The sequence below is a fragment of the Moschus berezovskii genome, chromosome 11 (genome assembly GCF_049115385.1).
Source record: "Moschus berezovskii isolate FMDL1 chromosome 11, NW_MosBer_1.0, whole genome shotgun sequence".
In the NCBI taxonomy this organism is placed as follows: Eukaryota; Metazoa; Chordata; class Mammalia; order Artiodactyla; family Moschidae; genus Moschus; species Moschus berezovskii.
Window position 1 is genome coordinate 29,049,593 of NC_142470.1, and position 23,862 is coordinate 29,073,454.

Below are 23,862 nucleotides of genomic sequence, written 5' to 3' on the forward strand. Positions count from 1 at the left end.
TTCCAGGTGATGACAAGGTTCTAGGCGTGATTTGGCTAAAGCAGAATGGATGTCAAAGACCCTGGAATCATGAAAGTCTGGGTTCATTTTCTGGATGGCTCATCTATTAACACACGACCTTGATATCACCCAGAATTGTGATAGGAACTGGGGTAGAAAGAAAGATTCAGGTCCTATATTTGCCAGTTAATGACGGGGGATATCCTAGGAAGTTGGCAGATGACAGTAATAAAGTGAGGTAGAGGTTGCTAAACCTGAACGACCTAACCTCACGGGATCAAGGGCTTATACCCAACACAGCCAAGGGTTACAAGGCTCTCTTTAATCACAGTGGCTCCTTCTGAGATGGTTCTTAAGGTGGGGAAGCATCCTGAGAGAATCTGGATGAGAGAATCTCTCTCATCCAGAGAGTTGGCCCATCTCTGCATTCGAAAACTCAGCCTGGTTGTTCTGATTTAACCATCAGGAGGTGTTATTTCCCACTGTTTTCCTCTTCCCAGTGAGAATTGCTGTTTTAGGCATGGCTACAGAAATCCGGGGAGAATTCCTGAGGGGCATATGGCTTCTGTCCTATTTATACTCCTGTGCTTGCTACTGACAACTACATACAGACTTGAATTTAGATTTCTGACAGACCTTCCCAAGGAAAAACACATATATTTTTCATAATTATGTTTAATTTGATATGAAATAGTATAAATTCATACATTCACTTTAATAAAAGGTGTTATTTACAATGAAAGGAACAGATCTTAAATGCACAGTTTGGTGAGCTTTGACAAATGCATAAGTTCTCACCTATATCAGGCTACAGACTACTTACTCTAGAAAGATCCCTGATGACCCTTCCCACTCAATTCCTGCCCTCTTTGAGGCAACCACAGGGCTGATTTCTATCATCATAGATGAGTTTTGTTATTTTAGGGCTTCATTTTAATGGAAACATGGTTGGTACTCTTTTGTGTATGGCTTCTTTTGCTCCATATAATGAGGCTTAAAGTTAGAATTTAACCCACTCCAGTGTTCTTGCCTGGAGAAACCCAGGGACGGGGGATCCTGGTGGGCTTCCGTCTATGGGGTCACACAGAGTTGGACATGACTGAAGTGACTTAGCAGCAGCAAAGTTAGAATTTGGGTATTAAAACAAGTAGTTCTAATAGAAAATTCTCATTATTACCAAGGTGACTGAATTTAGATGAAAAGAAGGCAGATATGTAAAAGAACTGTGGTGTGTTTCCCCGCTCCTGGATAGAATTTGCCAAGAAAGCCTAAGACTTCAATTACACATTGCAGAAATTATCCTGTGGCCAAAGTCCACTTGGCTTTGTGTCCCCATCACCACCCCCTTCCTGAATTCATCTTCTGTTGATGAACTCTCAGGTTGTTTCATATATCTGCTGTTGTGAATACACTGCTAAGAATATGGGGGTGCAGATATTTCTGTTATCCTCTTTCCATTTTCTTTGGATACATACTCAGAAGTAGGATTGCTGGGTTATATGGTAATTCTATTTTTAATTTTTGAAGAACCTCCATACTGTTTTCCATAGTGGCTACACAATTTACATTCCCATCAAAAGTGCACAAGGATTCCTATTTTTCTGTATCCTCATCAACCTTAACTCTTGTCTTTATGAGGACAGCCATTCTAACAAGTGTGAGATGATTTATTGTGGTTTTGATTTTCATTTCACTGATGATGACAGATGTTGAGCACCTTTTCATGTATCTGTTGGCTCCCTGTATAACTTCTTTGGAGAAATGTCTATTCAGTTCCTCTGTCCCATTTTTAATTCAGCTTGTCTGTTTTTGCCTTTGAGTTGTATGAGTTCTTTATATATTTTGTATATTAACCGTTTATCAGATATATGATTAACAAATATTTCCTCCCACTTCATATGTTGCCTTTTCATTTCACGGATTGTTTCCTTTGCTGTGCTTTTCAGTAGTCCCACTTTTTAATTTTTGCTTTTGTTGCCTTACTGCTTGATATTTTCACTCTTCTGGATAAATGTGCTTTGCTGACAAGTGAGTCAAAAGTTCAGTAATGTAATTACAGACTTTTGAAAGTGTGTGTATGCATGCGAGAGAGAGAGAGAGAGACAAAAACAGCGGGCAACATTTCTCTGATAAGACATGCTCCTCAAAGATGGCCAGAAAACACTATTGTCTAGTATATCAAGCATTGTTTAGTTAAAATCTTTTAATTGAAAGCATCAGTTCAGTTGTTCAGTCTTGTCTGACTCTGCGGCCCTATGGATTGCAGCACGCCAGGCTTCCCTGTCCAGGAGCTTGCTCAAACTCATGTCCATTGAGTTGGTGATGCCATACAACCATCTCATCTTCTGTCATCCCCTTCGCCTCCTGCCTTCAATCTTTCCCAGAATCAGGGTCTTTTCCAGTGAGTCAGTTCGTCACATCAGGTGGCCAAAGTACTGGAGCTTCAGCTTCAGCATCAGTCCCTCCAATAAATATTCATGGCTGATTTACTGTAGGATGGACTGGTTTGATTGTCCTGCTTATCTCTTAAGACTCTTCTTCAACACCACAGTTCAAAAGCATCAATTCTTCGGCACTCAGCTTCCTTTATAGTCCAACTCTCACATGCATACAGGATTATAGGATAAACCATACCTTTGACTATATGGACCTCTGTTGGTAAAGTAATGTCTCTGCTTTTTAATATGCTGCCTATGTTTGTCATAGCTTTTCTTCCAAAGATCAAGAATCTTTTAATTTCATGGCTGCAGTCACCATCTGCAGTGATTTTGGAGCCTAAGAAAATAAATTCTGTCATTGTTTCCATTGTTTCCCCATCTATTTGCCATGAAGTGATGGGACCAGATGCCACGATCTTAGTTTTTTGAAAGTTGAGTTTTAATCCATGTTTTCCACTCTCCTCTTTCACTTTCATCAAGAGGCTCTTTAGTTCCTCTTCATTTTCTACCATAAGGGTGATGTCATCTGCATATCTGAGGTTATTGATATTTCTCCCGGCAATCTTGATTCCAGCTCGTGCTTCATCCAGCCTGACATTTCGCATGATGTACTTTGTATATAAGTTAAAATAAAAAGGTGACAATATACAGTCTTGATAACTCCTTTCCCAATTTTGAACCAGTCTGTTGTTTCATGTCCAGTTCAAACTGTTGCTTCTTGACCTGCACGCAGGTTTCTTGGGAGGCAGGTGAGGTGGTTTGATATTCCCATGTCACTAAGAATTTCCCAGTTTTTTCTGATCCACACAGTTAAAGGCTTTACTGTAGTCAATGAAACAGATGTTTTTCTGGAATTCTCTTGCTTTTTCTATGATCCAACAGATGTTTGCAATTTGATCTCTGGTTTCTCTGCCTTTTCTATATCCAGCTTGAACATCTGGAAGTTTTCAGTTCATGTACTGTTGAAGTCTAGCTTGGAGAATTTTGAACACTCTTTGCTAGTGTATGAGATGAGCACAATTGTGTGGTAGTTTGAACATTCTTTGGCATTGTCTTTCTTTGGGATTGGAATGAAAACTGACATTTTCCAGTCCTGTGGCCACTGCTGGGTTTTCCAAATTTACTGGCATATTGAGTGCAGCACTTTCACAGCATCATCTTTCAGGATTTGAAATAGCTCAAATGGAATTCCATCACCTCCACTAGCTTTGTTCGAGTGATGCTTTCTAAGGCCCACTTGTCTTCGCACTCCAGGATGTCTGGCTCTAGGTGAGTGATCACACCATTGTGGTCATCTGGGTCATTAAGATCTTTTTTGGATAGTTCTTCTGTGTATTCTTGCCAGGTCTTAATATCTTCTGTTTCTGTGAGGTTCATATAGTTTCTGTCCTTTATTGTGCCCATCTTTGCATGAAATATTCCCTTCGTATCTCTAATTTTCTTGACAAGATCTCTAGTCTTTCCCATTCTATTGTTTTCCTCTATTTCTTTGCACTGATCACTGAGAAAGGCTTTCTTATCTCTCTTTGCTATTCTTTGGAACTCTGCATTCAAATGGGTATATCTTTCCTTTTCTCCTTTGCTTTTGGCTTCTAATCTTTTCACAGCTATTTGTAAGGCCTCCTCAGACAGCCGTTTTGCTTTTTTGCATTTCTTTTTCTTGGGGATGGTTTTGATCACTGCCTCCTGTACAATGTTATGAACCTCTATCATATCTAATCCCTTGAATCTATTTATCACTTCTACTGTATAATCAAGGGATTTGATTTAGGTCATACCTGAATGGTCTATTCCCTGGTGGCTCAGATGGTAAAGCATCTGCCTGCAATGCGGGAGACCCAGGTTCAATCCCTGGGTCGAGAAGATCCCCTGGAGAAGGAAATGGCAACCCACTCCAGTACTCTTGCCTGGAAAATTCCATGGATGGAGAAGACTGGTGGGCTACAGTCCATGGGGCTGCAAAGAGTTGGACATGACTGAGTGACTTCACACTTTCTTTCACACACTTTCTGGGTGGTCTAGTGGTTTTCCCTACTCTCTTCAATTTAAGTCTGAATTTTTGCAATAAGGAATTCATGATCTGAGCCACAGTGAGCTCCTGGTCTTGCTTTTGCTGACTGTATAGAGCTTCTCCATCTTCAGCTGCAAAAAATATATCCCATCCATCAGAACAAGACCCAGATTTCCCCACAGCCAGTCCCTTCCATCAGGAAGCTTCCACAAGCTTCTTCTCCTTATCGATCAGAGGGTAGACAGAATGAAAACCATAATTTATAAAACAGATAAACAACAAAGACTATTGCATAGCACAGTGAACGATATTCAAGGATAATGTAAAAATCTATAATAGAAAAGAATCTGAAAAAGAATATAAATATCTCACTTTACTGTATGCATGAAACTAACATAACACAGTACTGTAAATCAACTATACTTCAATAAAAAAGAAATTGGAGGGATTCTTGGGACCTAATTTCTCTGAACATAAAGTTAAAAGGTTAATTAAATACCAGATGATCTCTGATATCCCACCCAAGCCAAACTTTTCAAGACTTTTACACTCAGTTCAGTTCAGTCACTCAGTCATGTCCGACTCTTTGCAACCCATGGACCGCAGCACACCAGGCAGGTCCACAGCACGCCAGGCCTCCCTGTCCATCACCAACTCCTGGAGTTTACCCAAACTCATGTCCATTGAGTCGGTGATGCCATCCAACCATCTCATCCTCTGTCATCCCCTTCTCCTCCTGCCTTCAATCTTTCCTAGCATCAGGGTCTTTGCAAATGAGTCACCTCTTCGCATCAGGTGGCCAAAGTACTGGAGTTTCAGCTTCAACAGATTCTTACACTATTTGGTTTTAAATTATCTTCCAAGCCTCATCTTCTCTAACTCGATATAAACCTAGTTTTATTTTTTCATATACTCATATATTTTTACCATTAGAAATACATTTTTATGTCACTTCATAAAAAGTAAAATTCAATACTTAAGAGTTCAGGAGCAATGAAACATTTTTCTTCTCTTCAAATGAATTTATTAATTCAGTTCATGTTCCATAAATTGTCACTGATGTGGTAATTTGCTGAAAACATTTATATACAAATATTCCACTAAAATAAAAAGTCTGTGGACCTTAAGAAATTTATTCAGCCAGATATGTAATCTCAGAATAAAGTACTCTGAATACATACAAATGAGTAAGACATGAGAGTATAATAAAAAGCATTTCTACTGGAGGAGTTTGATGATATATGTCTCTAGAGATTTAAAATTTCATTAGAATCACCTTCTCTCCATTTTCTTTTATTTCAAAGATCTTTCATATAGCACACTACTCTTATGTTGGGAGTTTATCACTAAATTTAACTTTTTTACAATCTTAATTACTTCATTATTTCATTTTTGTAAACCATTTGAAATATTTGAATAAAGTCAGTTATTGCCAGGCTTTCTGAAAATTATATCAAATTCTAAACTCTCCTATCCCCTTCTGAATGGTGTTACCCTAGATAGCTGCTTTCTCTATAGCTATTCTTTTTAACACCAACATTTTTATTCACTTTGTCATCTTAAAGAAAATTTTCCCATAATCAGAGCATCCTCCTCAGAGAAAAATAAACAGAGCTCAGTATTTTCTTTATGATTGAAGATTATCCTTAACCTTTTTCTTTTACTTCAGAATCATTTATTAAGCATACATTGAACAAATGACTAGAGATGCTACTACACTAACTCCGTGTAGGGCCTAAGTACAAGGAGACATGCTCAGGGCATATTTGGGGCAGCAGGACACAAGTGATTGCTGGCCTGGATATGGAAAAGTTTATAAATGTATCATAACTGGTGTGTCTTCATATTTTTTCATTTTTGTTCCACACATACCCTTCAAACTAACACTAAATCTCCCATGTATACCTCTTTTTATCCATTACCAGATGTTCACCCTCTTTTAATCCTCAAATACAAATCTACAAGATAGATGGGTAAATGGTATCCTTCCCATCTGGTGGATGAAAAAGAAATACAGGCACTAAGGCTAAGTGCTTGCCTGGATCCTACAATGTGTAGCTGGTTGAAGTGAGGATACATTTGTCTTCCAACTCATAGCCTGACTCTTTAGTTTCTCTGATTATTTTGCCTAATCTTTGCACAAAATAGGAGAGGAATTAGTAGTTGTGAATAGGAATGGAAATATGGTGAAAAGGAATACATCTATAATGAAACTCTTCAGCTTCCTTCAAAAAATAAAATGGCAGGTCTCCACACAGGTTGGGAAGCTGGATCACAGAACTCTGACTTTCATCCTTGAGATCCACTTGCCCCTAAGTGGTTTTTACACTGGCCCAAGCTTCCCTGGTCGGAGAAGGCAATGGCAAGCCACTCCAGTACTATTGCCTAGAAAATCCCATGGATGGAGGAGCCTGGTAGGCTGCAGTCCCTGGGGTCGCTAAGGGTTGGACATGACTGAGCGACTTCACTTTCACTTTTCACTATCACACATTGGAGAAGGAATTGGCAACCCACTCCAGTGTTCTTGCCTGGAGAATCCCAGGGACGGGGGAGTCTGGTGGGCTGCCGTCCATGGGGTCACACAGAGTTGGACACGACTGAAGTGACTTAGCAGCAGCAGCAAGCTTCCCTGGTGGCTCAGAGGGAAAAGCGTCTGTCCACAATGCAGGAGACCTGGGTTCAATCCCTGGGTCAGGAAGATCCCCTGGAGAAGGAAATGGCAACCCACTCCAGTGTTCTTGCCTGGAGAATCCCATGGACAGAGAAGCCTGGTGGGCTACAGTCCACGGGGTCACAAAGAGTAGGACACGACTGAGCGACTTCACCTTTTTTTTACTTAAGCGGGTGTACAGATCACTTTCTTGACTCTCCATAGCACAGCTGAGAAACTTTTAAAATGTATTTAAATGTAGATTTATTTATTCAATTTTCGACTCCATCTTAATCATTTTGATTTCAAGTTCTTTTCTTTCAGCAAACTAAAGATATTGTTCAGTATCTTCTTTCATCCAATACTGTTGATGACACTTGTAATGCCACTTATTCTGAACAACCTTTATCTAACCCTCTCTGGAGGCTTCAGCAGTTTGTCTTTTCTCTCATAGTTTTTAGCACATTGACTATATACCTCAAGTTCTTAACTTTCACTACTTTTGTACGTTGCCTTTTATCCTTGTTGTGTGTTTATTTTTAATCCTGCTCTAGAGTTGGTACCATTTGAATCTGAGGATTTATGTTTCTTCAACTATAAGAAATTTCATCCTATTATTTCTTCAGATTTTACCTTTCCTCTGTTTTCATTATTTTCTATTGGGTGGATACTATGGCTTGCAGAACTCTCTTCCACGTCTTAAGTTTTCATCTTTTTCTCACCTCGTCCTTCATTCCCAGGCTGTCTTCCAGATATCCAATTTCTTTTATAGCTGCGCCCATTCTTCTATTTATATATATTGAATTTTTAATTTAAATAATTTTTTACTTCCAAGGTCTGTCTTTGGTTTGTTTTATAACAGACAGTTCCTGATTCATTATTGTGACTCCATCCTATATCTGAAGACACTAATTAAACTTGTATTAAAGTCCTTTTCTTATCACTCTATTAACTTTTGCATAGTTGTACCTCTGTTGGGTTGTCATCTATTTTTTCACAGTGGCTGCATGCCAGATGTTGGTGATTTCTACTTGTAGGTCCTCTCTGTGGTTTGGATCCTTTGCCGGATCCTTTATGCTGCCAGGCCCTCAGCCATCCTTGTGGGAGCTGGAGAAACAGCTATTGAGGTTCGTGGTCCCCACTGTTTTCAGTTGAAATGGTTAAAAGGTGGGATGCATGCTGGATGGGATTCTTTAGAGGCTGGTATTCTGGGCTGAGTCATTCTCTATGGGAACTGTCAGGTTCTGCCTCTCCTTCAGCATGGCTCCCAAAGACAAATCTGAACAAGTGGGGAGGAGAGTAGGATGCGCGTGGCACAGCCACTATGGGGATCCCAACGCATTCCCTGTCATTCGCATTGAATCCCTCTTCTCTGCTCCTGGCTTCTACCTACAGGCATGTGTGCTCAGCTGTGTCCAACTCTTTGCCACCCTATGGACTCTAGCCCACCAGGTTCCTCTGTCCACAGAATTTTCCAGGCAAGAACACTGGAAAGGGTTGCTATTTCCTTCTCCAGGGGACCTTCCGACCCAGGGATCGATACGCGTCTCCTGCATCTTCTGCATTGGTGGCTGGATTCTTTACCACTGAGCTACCTGGGCAGCTCTTCTCCCTGCAGGCAGGTGGAACTCCTGGTGAAGCCCCCATGTGCTGTGGCAGCACAAATTCCAGACTGCAATTAACCTCTTCAAACTTATCCTTTGTTTTCTTAGACTCTCAGAAATTCTCATAATTTTCATTAGCCAAAATTTTCCCTTTGAATTTACAGAATGGGGTATATATTCCCATACTCACAAAAAGAAAGCCAAGGCTTAGAACTGAAGGGCAGAGAAGGCTGGGGAAGGAGAAAACATTCCTGTGTGCAGTTAGTTTCCCAACAGAAAGGCAGAAACCCCCAATTTTATTTTGGGTTGGTTGTCTTTTTCTTATATTAGAGATATTAACCAATTTTTAGTTATGCTGTGAATACTTATTACATATGTCTTTCAATGTTGTCTAAGGTACCGCCTGAGATACAGAAATTTTACATTTTTATGAGGACAGATCTGTCCATTGTTTTACTTCAAGATTTCTGGGTGTTGTGTCATGCTCAAGAGGCTGTCCTAATCCAAACTGAAACCTATTTTACTATACAGTGACTTTTAATAATCAACAGTTCAGTCTTTTGTGATATTTCATGTTTAGATACATATCCATCAGGATTTTAATTTTGTGTTTGCTCTGAGATTTCGCGCGTATCCCTTTCCCAAATAGAGCCTTTTATTGCTGCTGTCCCCTTCCACTCTGCTACCTTGTATTGGTGGGTAGGTATGCAGGAGTTGTGAACATTTGTTAATATTTTTAGTTCATTGGTCACCAAACCATAAGGAACCACATAGTTGATCTGAAGTATTTGATGAACTGGACTGCACTGCAGTGAGAGTTCTTACCCTTTGAGATGAATGTAGTAACTCCCTAAGATTTGGGGTTATCTCTCTTGGGGACAAGGTGAGTGAGAAGCAGGATCTGTAGATACAGTTAGTCAGCGCATCCACAGAAGCAATTTTCCAGTTTTCCCTTTGTGCACACAGCTAGAATCCATCTCCCTGCTTCCCTCATGACTGGGTATAGCCATGGGACTCTGCTCTCCCCAGTGTAATGTGAACAGTATTCATACCAGGCCCCTAAAAACTCTCTTATACTCCTCCATCCTCCTTTTTGAGGCTGAACACAGAGGATGAGTTTCCAGGAGACGAGGCCATGAGATGCAAGGATTCTGAGTACCTGTAAGACTGTGAATAGGGCTTGCTAACTGGAAACACTCACCTTGGACTTAAGTAAGAAAGAAGCTTCTTTGGTTATTTGCCTAAACTAACACAGGAGACTTAGGTTTCTAGTAGATATGTTGTATCCAGTTAGGGAAGTTTCCTTCCATTTATCTAATTTACAAGAGACTTTCTTGTTTAATCAGGAATGGATATTAAATTTTTTAAAAAAGATTTACTTATTTGAGTTTTGGCTGTGCTGGGTCTTCATAGCTGTGTGTCAGCTTTCTCTCTAGTTGCGTAGGACGGGGGATACTCCATGTTGCGGTGCAGGGGCTTCTCATTGCAGTGGCTTCTCCTGTTGTGTAGAACAGGCTTTCGGTGACGGGCTTCAGTATTAGTTGCAGCCCGTGGGCTCAGTAGTTGTGGCTCGCAGGCTTTACAGTGCATGAGCTCAGTAGCTATGGCACGTGGGCTCAGTTGCTCTGTGGCATGTGGAATCTTCCTGGAGCAGGAATCGAACCATGTCCCCTGCACTGGCAGGTGGGCTCTCAACAATGGACTACCAGAAAAGCTCTGTGTTACATTTTATTAATATATTTTTGACATCTATCAAGGGTATCATAGGCGTCTTACCCTTAAATTTCAAAATGTAATAAATTACAACTGCTATATTAATATTGTCCTTAAAATGAATGGTATTGTGCTTAGTCATGGCCAACTCTTTGCAACCCTTTGGATTGTAGCCCACCAGGTTTCTCTGTCCCTGGGATTTTTCAGGCAAAAACACTGCAGTGGGTTTCCATTTCCTCCTCCAAGGGACTTCCCAAGCCAGGGATCAAACTCACATCTCCTGTGTCTTCTGCATTGAAGGCAGATTCTTTACCCATTCAGTTATGGGGGAAGCCCTGATAGTCCTTAAAACAGAATTATATTTAAATCATTTCATGGCATAGTATTCTTTTAAAAGCAGTTCTGGAAATGACTTTGATTATAATTTGTTAAAACTCTCCAAATACTTCACTGGTTTATGGTCTTCTTGTTTTATTCTATCTTTGTCCACTTTCCACATTGAGTTTATGCCAGATACAAACTGAGATGCTTTTCAGAATTTTCTGTGGTCTTGAACAACTGATGTCATGAGTCACTGGGGCCTGTCTTTTTTGGAAATGCATTTTTTTAAAACTATAGTTCTAATTTCCTCTATGGTTATTGGTGGACTCAGTTACTTACAAGTGAAACATCTTTCTACTTTGGAGTTTTCTGGGCCATAGTTTTTCCAACTTATATCGAGTTAATGAGCAAGCAACTGAAAGCAGACCTGTATTCCAGTACAATATGTTTGGTTTTCTTGATGTACAATTTTACCTATTTAAGTGTTTTAGAACTTAAGTCTTACTGTGGATAAAAAGGAAACTGGGTTCTTATAGATAACCTACATCTTTTTTTTTTAATAATTGGAAAAATGTACATATTGAACTTATCCATGTTAAAACTTCTGAATTCTAACATTATCACAAATATGAGAGCTTAACTAATAGGAACTGGCAAACTTCTGTCTTTAAATATTTTAATTTTGTTATTGTTTAGTCACTAAGTCTGACTCTATCAGACTGGACAGTAGCGCGCCAGGCTTCCCTGTCCTTCACTATCTCCTGAAGTTTGCTCAGACTCATGTCCATTGAGTCACTGGTGCTATTCAACATCTCATCTTTTGTAGCTATATGTGAAAATGAAGTGTCTTATTAAAATGACATGGTGATTTACACTTCTTGATTATCTGTATCTTTGGAATTAGCTGCCGAATAGAAACTTGATATGACCATAAAGTAACCTTTATATGACTTGCTATAGGGATTTAAAGATGCATTTTCTTTTTTTTTCCTAATCATCTCATTATTAAAACCAAAGTTACATATTTTTATGCAAAGTGAATTCATTCCTTAGGAGGCTATCTAATATCATCTCCGGTCTATATCAATACAGTTCAGAATATGGACTTTGGCCTAGCTCTGTGACATTTGGCAAGCATCTTAACCTCTCTGTAGTTCAGCTCCCTCAAATGTAAAGTGAGGATAAATATGCTATCTGCTTGATAGGATTTTTCCAAGGGTTAAGAGTTCAAAATGAAAAGTTACTAGAACATTCCTGGGGAAAATATGACTACTGTGAAGAGTAAATAAATAAAAAAATGCTGGGAAAGATTGAAGGTAGGAGAAGAGGATGACAGAAGATGTGATGGTTGGATGGCATCACTGACTCAATGGAGATGAGTCTGGGTAAACTCCGGGAGTTTGTCATGGACAGGGAGGCCTGGCACGCTGCAGTCCATAGGGTCGCAAATAGTCGGACATAACTGAGCGACTGAACTGAAATGATTTTTATTATAATCTAGGAGAAATCACAGGCACCTCTCTGAAAATCTTTTGCTGATTTTCTTCTCATTATTAGAGTGTCCTTTATGTTAAGGAACATTCTACAAATGATCATAATCTTATCCTAAACCTCATGATGTAGGTATCATTATATTCCAGAAGAAAAACTAAGAAACTTGAAATAACTGTTCAAATTCATAAAGCAGTGAGGGGCAGAACTGGGATCTGAATCCAGGTCTGTCTGACACCGAAGTCATGCTCTTTTCATTATATTACTCAGCCTGATCTACCTCTCTCTGTAAAACCTGCCGCAATCACCTCTTTCTGCCATCACCAAAGCAGAGCAGTTAATATTTCTTTTGAAATACTGAAAATAATTATCCAGCAGTGTACACCTCTGTACTGACATTAAATTTTGGTATCCAATGACAGTAATGATTTATTCCTGCTTCTCTCAGCTTACCCCAGATAATGTGTCAATCAATACTCAGTCTTTTGGTTCTCTCTATGCCATGCTTCTCAGTTTCCAGTTTCAAATAGGTGTTTAAGGATGCTGTCTACTCAGACAACACTAAAAGGCTACTGTAATCAAAACAGCACAGTTCTGACATAAAAACAGACATACAGATCAATGGAACAGAAAAGAGTCCAGAAATAAACCCACACACCTAAGGTCAATTAATCTTCAACAAAGGCAGCAAAAATACACTAGAGAGAAAAGAGAGTCTCTTCAATAAATGGTGCTGGGAAAGCTGGACAGCTACATGTAAATCAATGAAATTAGAACACTCCTATATACCACATACAAGAATAAACTCAAAATGGTTTAAAGATCTAAATATAAGACATTACCATAAGTATCCTGGAAGAGAAGAGAGGCAAAATATTCCTGGACATAAATCATACCAACATTTTCTTAGATCAGTCTCTTAAGGTGAAATAAATAAAAGCAAAAATAAACAAATGGGACCTAGTCAAACTGAGAAGGTTTTGCATAGCAAAGGAAACCATCAACAAAATGAAAGTACATTCTATAAAATGGGAGAAAATGCTTGTAAATGATGCAACAAACAAGGGTTTAATTTCCAAAACACACAAAGCTCATACAGCTCAGCATCAAAAAAAAAAAAACAAAAAACACCAAAAACACAACTCAATCAAAAAATTAGCATAAGACCTAAATAGACATTTCTCCAAAGAAGACAAATGAACAATTTTTACTCTATCTGGCATCTGGATTACACTTCACAGTTGATACATTTTTTTTGCATAAATTACCTTTAATCCATTATAATAATCTTCAGCTTAAAAGTTATATTTTTATTATGAGAGAAAAAAATTGAAGCTTAAGAGTGGTATATCACTTGTCCAAGACCACAAAGCTAATCAATGGGAAAGTAAAATACATTACTTTACTCCCAATTCTTAATGGGAGAATTAAACAATCTATGTTCTTTCAGATTCTTCCCTACATGCTCTATTCACTCTGAATCACAGCATTGAGAAGTTTCCAGAAAAGGATACTTGCTGTTTTCCCATATCTCATGGGTGTCAAAGAAAATAAAGGCTTAAATAAATAGCAGGAGTGATTTAGGTTAGATGTTAACTGGGTGGCTGATGCTGATGAGACTGGAAAAGATGACCAAAGGATACTTTGAGATGATCTGTCTTGAAAAACTGTATGGGTTGGATTCCATTCTAGTAGATGCCTGGGGGTCTAAGAAGTAATTCAATGAATCCTTGTAAATTATTTGAAAGCAGTTTATAAATTGGATGATTTAATGGAGTTTCTTCGAGTTCTCTGATTCTATTACAAATATTCTACCGAATGGATTTATACTACTGAAAGTTGCTCTCTGGTGTATGGGGATGGGTCTTATTTTCTTGACCCCTTCATCTGTGATCTCTGGAGAATGCAGATCCCCTTATTCAATTCCATTTCATACCCTCAGGGTTAAGACCTCAGGGAAGAGGTCAGAGATGACCTAAATTACCTGGGGTCCTGAGCTGCTTCCTGGGCAGTTAGCTTTCCATCCATTGTTGATCTGATTTCACTCTGCACCCCAGGGAGATTTTAAGGAGATACAATATTGGTTTGAGTGTGGTTCAATTTCCAACCTTTATGGGATGTCAGATCATGTAAGATCATGGTATCTGGTCCCATCACTTCATGGCAAATAGATGGGGAAACAGTGGAAACAGTGAGAGACTTTATTTTTGGGGGCTCCAAAATCACTGCGGATGGTGACTGCAGCCATGAAATTAAAAGATGCTTACTCCTTGGAAGGAAAGTTATGACCAACCTAGACAGCATATTAAAAAGCAGAGACATTACTTTGCCAACAAAGGTCCGTCTAGTCAAGATTATGGTTTTTCCAGTGGTCATGTATGGATGTGAGAGTTGGATTATAAAGAAAGCTGATCACCAAAGAATTGATGCTTTTGAACTGTGGTGTTGGAAAAGACTCTTGAGAGTCCCTTGGACTGCAAGGAGATCCAGCCAGTCCATCCTAAAGGAGATCAGTCCTGGGTGTTCATTGGAAGGACTGATGTTGAAGCTGAAACTCCAATACTCTGGCCACCTGATGAGAAGAGCTGACTCATTTGAAAAGACCCTGATGCTGGGAAAGATTGAGGCCAGGAGGAGAAGGGGATGACAGAGGATGAGATGGTTGGATGGCATCACCGACTCAATGGACATGAGTTTGGGTAGGCTCCAGGAGTTGGTGATGGACAGGGAGGCCTGGCATGCTGCAGCTCATGGGGTCACAAAGAGTTGGACATGACTGAGCGACTGAACTGAACTGATGGGATGTCAGTGCTGAAGCATAAAGAAAGGACAAGGTAGCTGGCTTAAGACAGTAAGCCTAAAAGAAAGACACCTAGTGGCGAAAATAAAATTATCTGGGTATTTATCCAGATGCTGCCACAATCCGATACCTGCCTTAGAAGAGCATCCGTAGAGTATTAAATCCATGTGATTTCACTCATGATGGAAAGTCCCTTCTCTCCTCAACAGAAGTGTCATCTGTACATCTTAATTTGATCTTGTGCATATTAATTTGCTTTAGTCATGTCCGAGTCTTTGCAACCCCATGGACTATAGCGCGCCAGGCTCCTCTGTGCATGGGACTGTCCAGGCAAGAGTACTGGAATGGGTTGCCATGCCCTCCTCCAGGGGATATTCCCAACCTGAGGGTCAAACCCATACCTTTTATGCCTCCTGCATTGCCAGGGGAGCTTCTTTACCATTCAGTTCAGTTACGTCCAACTCTTTGTGACCCCATGGACCATGCATGCCAGGCCTCCCTGCCCACCATCAATTCCCAGAGTTTACCCAAACTCATGTCCATTGAGTTGGTGATGCCATCCAACCAAATCATCCTCTGTCGTCCCCTTCTCCTCCTGTCTTCAATCTTTCCCAGCACCAGAGTCTTTTCAGATAAGTCAGCTCTTTGCATCAGGTGGCCAAAGTATTGGAATTTCAGCTTTAACATCAGTCCTTCCAATGAACACCCAAGACTGATCTCCTTTAGGATGGACTGGCTGGATCTCCTTGTAGTCCAAGGGACTCTCAAGAGTCTTCTCCAACACCACAGTTCAAAAGCATCAATTCTTCGGTGATCAGCTTTCTTTATAATCCAATTCTCACATCCATACATGACCACTAGAAAAACCATAGCCTTGACTAGATGGACCTTTGTTGGCAAAGTAATGTCTCTGCTTTTTAATATGCTATCTAGTTTGGTCATAACTTTCCTTCCAAGGAATAAGAAGCATCTTTTAATTTCATGGCTGCAATCACCATCTGCAGTGATTTTGGAGCCCAAAAAAATAAAGTCTGACACTGTTTCCACTGTTTCCCCATCTATTTCCCATGAAGTGATAGGACCGGATGCCATGATCTTAGTTTTCTAAATGTTGAGCTTTAAGCCAACTTTTTACTCTCCTCTTTCACTTTTATCAAGAGGCTCTTTAGTTCTTCACTTTCTGCCATAAGGGTGGTGTCATCTGCATATCTGAGGTTATTGATATTTCTCCCGGCAATCTTGATTCCAGCTTGTACTTCCTCCAGCCCAGCGTTTCTCATGATGTACTCTGCATATAAGTTAAATAAGCAGGCTGACAATATACAGCCTTGATGTACTCCTTTTCCTATTTGGGACCAGTCTGTTATTCCATGTCCAGTTCTAACTGTTGCTTCCTGACCTGCATACAGGTTTCTCAAGAGGCAGGTCAGGTGGTCTGGTATTCCCATCTCTTTCAGAATTTTCCAGTTTATTGTGATCCACATAGTCTAAGGCTTTGGCATAGTCAATAAAGCAGAAATAGATATTTTTCTGGAACTCTCTTTACCATTAGTGCTCAAATGACCGTGTATCATGAGTGTTAGTTGTTCAGTCATGTCAGAATCTTTGTGACCCCATGTACTGTAGCCTATCAGGCTCCTTTGTCTATGGAATTCTCTAGGCAAGAATACTGGAGTGGGTAGCCATTCATTTCTCTAGGGGATTTTTCTGACCCAGGCTTCAAACCCAGGTCTCCTGCATTGCAGGCATATTTGTTACTGTCTGAGCCACCAGGAAACTAGTTCTGTTTCCCTGATGTGTTTAAATCTATGTGTTTTACTTTCCTCTTTATTCAAAAGGAAGAATTAAAACTTCCCACCTCACAGTGTTGGAGAGCTAAGTAATGGAGCTTTCTGAAAGGTATCATGCATTTCACTTTAAAGATCCTTTCAAGAGAATATCGAAATTAAGGAAAAACTATTGTGGAACTCATCTAACAAAATATTTCCTAAAAATTAAGGTAAAAAAATACGCAAACAAAAGTAATCAATTCATCTGAAACTCAAAAAGATAAAAAGAAAATAATTTTTTTTTTAAAGTACTGCTTCTCAGCCACGTATCCTTTTTTTCCTGTGTCTTTTAACTCCCCTCATTGGGGGGCCCTGACTTCCAACACTGTAGCTGACAAGTGAAGAACTGGGTTTAGAGGGGCAGTCACCAAAACATTGTTTTAGCAAACAGCCCAGCTTTTCCAACAGGCTCGCACTGTGAACCTGGAGTAGTGATCACACTGTTCCTGCCTAACGTGGGACATTTAGCTTCTGGAAGTCCACAGAAGAGAATGCAGAGCTGGGGAGGGTACTCAGTGATGATGCCGTTCAACCAATCCTGTTATTGTGCAGATAACAAAAGCCAAGACATAAGCCAGTTTTCTTTTTTCTCTTTTAAATTTCAGGGTTAAATTCTTCATTGAAGACTGCAATGAAAAGCAAGGTGGAAAAGGCAAGGGTGTACCCATGTATCCCACATTCAGGGTGTGACTATTTGCAAGCAGACGTGCCTTCAGATGGCCCACCAAAGTCTGCAGAGTCTACAGAAAAATGAAAGATCACTCCATACCAAGTATCGTCTCAGTAAGTACATGGGGTTAAGGCCAACAGAGTTTAGCTTCATGCTTAGCAGATCCCCGTTCTTGGTAGAACTCTCTTCTAAGCCCAGATAACATCACATAACATTAGAATCTTCACTCCAAAGATCTGCCTCTCTACCTATTCAGGGCAGCAAGAGGCTTCTATTGGCAGCTCTAATCAGCCCAAGATCAACACAAATCCACACACCTCAATCACTCTGTTTTCACTTACTCCAGATTGCTTTCTTTCAGATTTAATTGTCTGAATTTTAGTTTCTGTGATAAGAACTCAGGGGTCATATCACACACCTCCGCAATCCTTCCACTGATTATGGGCTGTGCCCGGCAAGTGATGACAGTAGGATTTAGGCAATTACGAGTGCAGGATTTTCTGGCCCTGTCAGGATCTTCACAGAGAGCATCATGCTGTGCACATTCTCATGGAGCTGGCTTGATTTCACAATTTTTTACACCCTATTGTAAAATACTGATATCTCCAACAAGGTCCCTGTCCAAGCATGCTTTGATGTTTTACTGGAATAAGTGGCAGCATTCAGGATTTAAGCATCAAAAGAAGAAATTATACGTTTTTCTTTTTTATTCTGTAAGATTTAACACATCAATTATAAGCTTAATCACAAAAGAGGATGGTGAACAAAATGTGCCATTGTGGAATTATGAAAATGTTTTAATACTTTTATATAATCTAGAATGTTTCTACAAAGAAAAAGTTATTATATTTCTGAATCATGTGTTTTAAAGGATCCCACCAAATGTTGTGGGGCTTACTGGGCCTCTGAGAGGCTTTGTGACACTGGATTGTAGGGCACCCCCTGAACCCAACGATGACAGGAAACACTGACTTCCAGGTTTGGGCCACCTTGAGGTTTTATGATTCCTTGAAAGCTCTAAACTCGTAATTAAAAATGGATCGCCAAGGCCTGGGGCATGATTCCAACATTAGTTGTATTGTTTTGAAAGTCCAGATCTGGAACCGGAATGCTTCAGAAATCCACTTGAGGAGCCGAATAAAAGGCAGGTGGTCCTTTAGGAGGAGAGGGGGCTGGGGTACCTTATTGTCATTAACACTCCTGTGATTTCTGCTGCTCCTGTGTTTTCCTCAGTGTGACTAACTAAAATGCTCTTTGTTCTTTGTTCCACACTCAGAGACATCCCTGCCACGCAGCACACAGATTTATAACTCTGGGCAAAGGTTTCAACAAATACGATTTCTTCACTCCAAAGTCCATCTATGTGTATTGCCTGAAATAGAGTGGTGCGTGATTGTCTGCTGGTCTCTAATCCCAGGAGCCTTGGCAGCAGAGGCAGGACGAGTTCCTATAACTCTGGAGACAGAGATGGCTCACACAGGCTGGTGCTGTGTAGGGGAGTTCATGGAATTTATCGCTCTTTTTTCAAACTGTGTCTACACTGACACAGCCCAGAAAAAAGAAACTACTGTAAATGAAAGATCTAAAATTTGTCTCTCGTAAATGAAAAGATCATAACTCAAAGATTTGGTGAAAACATGCTCCTTATCTAGACAGTCCACTGTAATGTTTCAATTGAAGAGTTTCACTCAAAGAAAGAGAATGGGTTCAAACAAACAAACAAAAGATGACAAGATCCAGGGGTTAGGTTTTATGGTCTTAAACACACAAGGACGAAGACAAAACTTCTGATTCCATATTGGCGACCTGGGTACATGATCTGGGATGTAAATCAGAATCTTCAAAGGCTATATTACACTTTCCCATCCATCTCTTCCATTAAGACAGGCAATAGGGAGGTACTTAAATTTTTTCATGTCCTATGGGTGTCACTGAGCAATTTGTTTCTAATGCATTTCCCATGAATATGGCTGAAATAACAAGTAAAACTCACCCGGGTGCCCAACTGGAGGAATGTACTTCTAACGTCCAAAGTCCATGCGACAATGTTATCTGAAAAACATTTGACATGAACCCAATGCAATGATACTAAACTCACTCTAATGAGCAGTCCTGTAAAAGGCATCCATTTTGGAACTCAGGCCAGATATGAGTGAAACTCAGTAATAAGTATGACAATCTGACTTTATCACAAAGTCTTACGGCAGAGTCCTGGTATGGTGTTAACCTCTGGATTACCCAATCTTGGGAAGGAGCCAACTGGCCTATAGAACTCCTGAAAATGAAACACTACCCATCATAGGTGGGAAAGTACATCTGCCTAAGTAACTCTGATAAGAGACCCTCGAAAACTGGAAACCACAAAAATGCCAACAGTACTATAGCTCTTGAGAAGTTCCCTGTCTAGTGGGAAAAGGAGATAAAATATAAAAAGCTTGGACTTCTCTGGAGGCCCAGTGATTAAGAATCTGCCTGCCAATGCAGGGACATGGGTTCAATCCATATTCTGGGAAGATTCTGCATGGCTCAAGAGAACTAAGATCATCTGTTACAACTAATGAAGCCTGTGTTTCCAGAGCCTGTGCTCCATAACAAGAGGGGCCACCACAAGGAGAAGCCCAGGAATCAGAAGTAGAAAAAGCCTGTGTGTAGCAAGGCAGACCCAGTGCAGCCAAATAAAAAAAAAATTTTTAAACATTGTTGTTATTGTTCAGTAGTGTCTGACTCTGCAACCCTATGGACAGTAGTACGCAGGGCTTCCCTGTCCTTCACCAACTCCCAGCGCTTGCTCAAACTCATGTGCATTGAATTGGTAATGCCATCCAACCATCTTGTCCTCTGACATTCCCTTCTCCTCCTACCTTCAATCTTTCCCAGCATCAGGGTCTTTTCCAATTAGTGGGCTTTTCGCATCAGGTGGCCAAAGTACTGGATCTCCAGCTTCAGCATCAGTCCTTCCAATGAATATTCAGGATTGATCTCCTTTAAGTTTGACTGGTTTGATCTCCTTTCTGTCCAAACAACTCCCAAGAGTCGTCTCCAAAACCACAGTTTGAAAGCATCAGTTCTTCAGTGCTCAGCTTTCTTTATGGTTCAACTCTCACATCCACACATGACTACTGGAAAAACCACAGCTTTCACTATACAGACCTCTGTTGGCAAGGTGATGTCTCTGCTCTTTAATACACTGTCTAGGTTTGTCATAGCTTTTCTTCCAAGAATCAAGCATCTTTTAATTTCATGGATGCAGTCACCATCTGCAGTGATTTTGGAGTCCAAGAGTATAAAGTGTGTCAATGTTTCCACTGGTTCTCCATCTATTTGCCATGCAGTGATGGGACCAGATGCCATGATCTTTGTTTTTTGAATGCTGAGTTTTAAGCCAGCTTTTTCACTCTCCTCATCAAGACAGGAACTCTTCAGTTCCTCTTTACTTTCTGCCGTAAGGGTGGTGTCATCTACGTATCTGAGGTTGTTATTTCTCCCTTGCAATCTTGAGTCCAGCTTGTGTTTCATTCAGCCCAGTATTTCACATGATGTACTCTGCATATAAATTAAATAAGGAGGGTGACAATATACAGCCTTGACATAATCCTTTCCCCATCTGGAACCAGCCTGTTGTTCCATGTCTGATTCTAACTGTTGCTTCTTGATCTGCATACAGATTTCTCAGGAGGCAGGTCAGGTGGTCTGGTGTTCCCATCTCTTGAAGAATTTCTCACCGTCTGTTGTGCTTCACACAGTTAAAAGCTTTAGCGTAGTCAATGAAACAGAAGTAAATATTTTTCTGGAATTCTCTTGCTTTTTCTATGATCCAATGGATGTTTATAGTTTGATCTCTGGTTCCTCTGCCTTTTCTAAATGCAGCTTGAACATCTGGAAGTTCTCAGTTCACGTACTGTTGAAGCCTACCTCGGAGGATTTTGAACATTACTTTGCTAGTGTGTGAGATGAGTGCAATTGTGCCATAGTCGGAACATTCTTTGGCATTCACTTTCTTTGATATTGGAATGAAAGCTGACTTTTCCAGTCCTGTGGCCACTGCTGAGTTTTCCAAATTTGCTGGCCTATTGAGGGCAGCATTTTCACAGAATCATCTTTTAGGATTTGAAATAGCTCAACTGGAATTCCATCACCTCCACTAGCTTTGTTCATAGTGATGCTTCCTAAGGCCCACTTGACCTCGCACTCCAAGATGTCTGGCTCTAGGTGAATGACCACACCATCACGGTAATCTGGTTCATTAAGATCTTCTTTGGATAGCTCTTCTGTGTATTTTTGCCACCTCTTCTTGGTATCTTCTGCTTCTGTTAGGTCCACACCATTTCTGTCCTTTGTTGTGCCCATCTTTGCATGAAGTGTTCCCTTGGTCTCTCTAATTTTCCTGAAGAGATCTCTAGTTTTTCCCATTCTTTTGATTTCCTCTATTTCTTTTCATGTCATGGCAACCCACTCCAGTACTCCTGCCTAGAGAATCCCATGGTAGAGGAGTCTGGCAGGATAAGGTCCATGGGTCTCAAAGGGTTGGACATGACTGAAAGACAGCATGCACACACAGAGAAACATTTACATTTCCTGTAAAGTTATCTGAGTTGGTTGAGCTGAAAGTTGGAGAATGGGCTCTATCTGGCTGCTTGGAGCGCTCAAGGCCGTAAAAGTGTGTGCTGTCATTTTCTTTTTTTTTTTTTAATATTTATTTATTTATTTGGCTTTGCTGAGTCTTAGTTGTGGTTAATGGGATCTTTCATTTTTTAGTTGTCGCATGTGAACTGTTAGTTGTAGCACATGGGATCTGGTTCCCTAACCAGGGATTGAACCCAGGCCCCTGGCATTGGAAGCATGGAGTCTTAACCACTGGACCACCAGGGAAGTTCTTGAATGTCATCTTCTAACTGCCTGGTAAAGCTGTTTATCTTTCATGGGTTAATTAGTTTATATCCAGGACAGGTCTGACTAGCCTAATCATGAAAAAACTCAGTTGTGTATTAGAAACTTCTTATCCTTCTTTCTTTTCTCATTGGAAATATTCATGGGTCCATTATTGCTCTGGACTCAAGAGGGAAAATAAGCTCAGAAAGACAAACTGCAGGCTGGGGTTATGCCAAGGGTATCCTCTGGATGTCTTATAGTGGGTTTCTTAAGAGAGGAATGATTTGTTGTTCAGTAAGGGCCACACTAGGATTTTACACTGAGTTTGGACACAATGCAGGATCACTTCAATTATCTTGGAAATGAGAGTGGTGGTAGCCAGTGGAGAGACTCTTTTGGAGTTAAGACCATAACATTATCTAAAGCCACTTCCAGTTTGTAGATAAATAAATAGGTACCAACTGATAGGATCATGCAGATTTCCTCATCAGACCTGCTAATGTAGTAAATTAAACAGTTTTTTTTTTAAGATATTTCTTTTTTTTTTTTAGCAGTTATAAGTGATGTTTATTCCTTTACATTTTTTTAATTTTTTTTAATTTTACAATATTATATTGGTTGGTTTTGCCATACATTGACATGAATTCGCCTTGGGTGTACATGAGTTCCCCCTCCTGAACCCCCCTCCCACCTCCCTCCTCCCTTTATCCTCCCTCTGGGTCATCCCCGCACACCAGCCCCGAGTATCCTGTAACATGCATTGACCCCGAACTGCTGATTCGTTTCACATATGTCAACATACATGTTTCAATGTCATTCTCTCAAATCATCCCACCCTCACCCTCTCCCACAAAGTCCCAAAGACTGTTCTATACAACTGTGTCTCTTTTGCTGTCTCGTATACAGGGTTATATTTCTATCTTTCTAAATTCCATATATATGTGTTAGTATACTGTATTGGTGAGTTTCTTTCTGTCTTACTTCACTCTGTATAATAGGCTCCAGTTTCATCCACCTCATTAGAACTGATTCAAATGCGTTCTTTTTAACGGCTGAGTAATACTCCATTGTGTATATGAACCAAAGCTTTCTTATCCATTCGTCTGCAGATGGACATCTAGGTTGCTTCCATGTCCTGGCTATTATAAACAGTGCTGCGATGAACACTGGAGTACATGTGTCTCTTTCAATTCTGGTTTCCTTGGTGTGTATGCCCAGAAGTGCAATTGCTGGATCATATGGCAGTTCTATTTCCAGTTTTTTGAGGAATCTCCACACTGTTCTCCATAGTGGCTGTACTAGTTTGCATTCCCACCAACAGTGTAAGAGGGTTCCCTTCGCTCCACACCCTCTCCAGCATTTATTGCATGTAGACTTTTGGATAGCAGCCATTCTGACTGGTGTGAAATGGTATCTCATTGTGGTTTTGATTTGCATTTCTCTGATTATGAGGGATGTTGAGCATT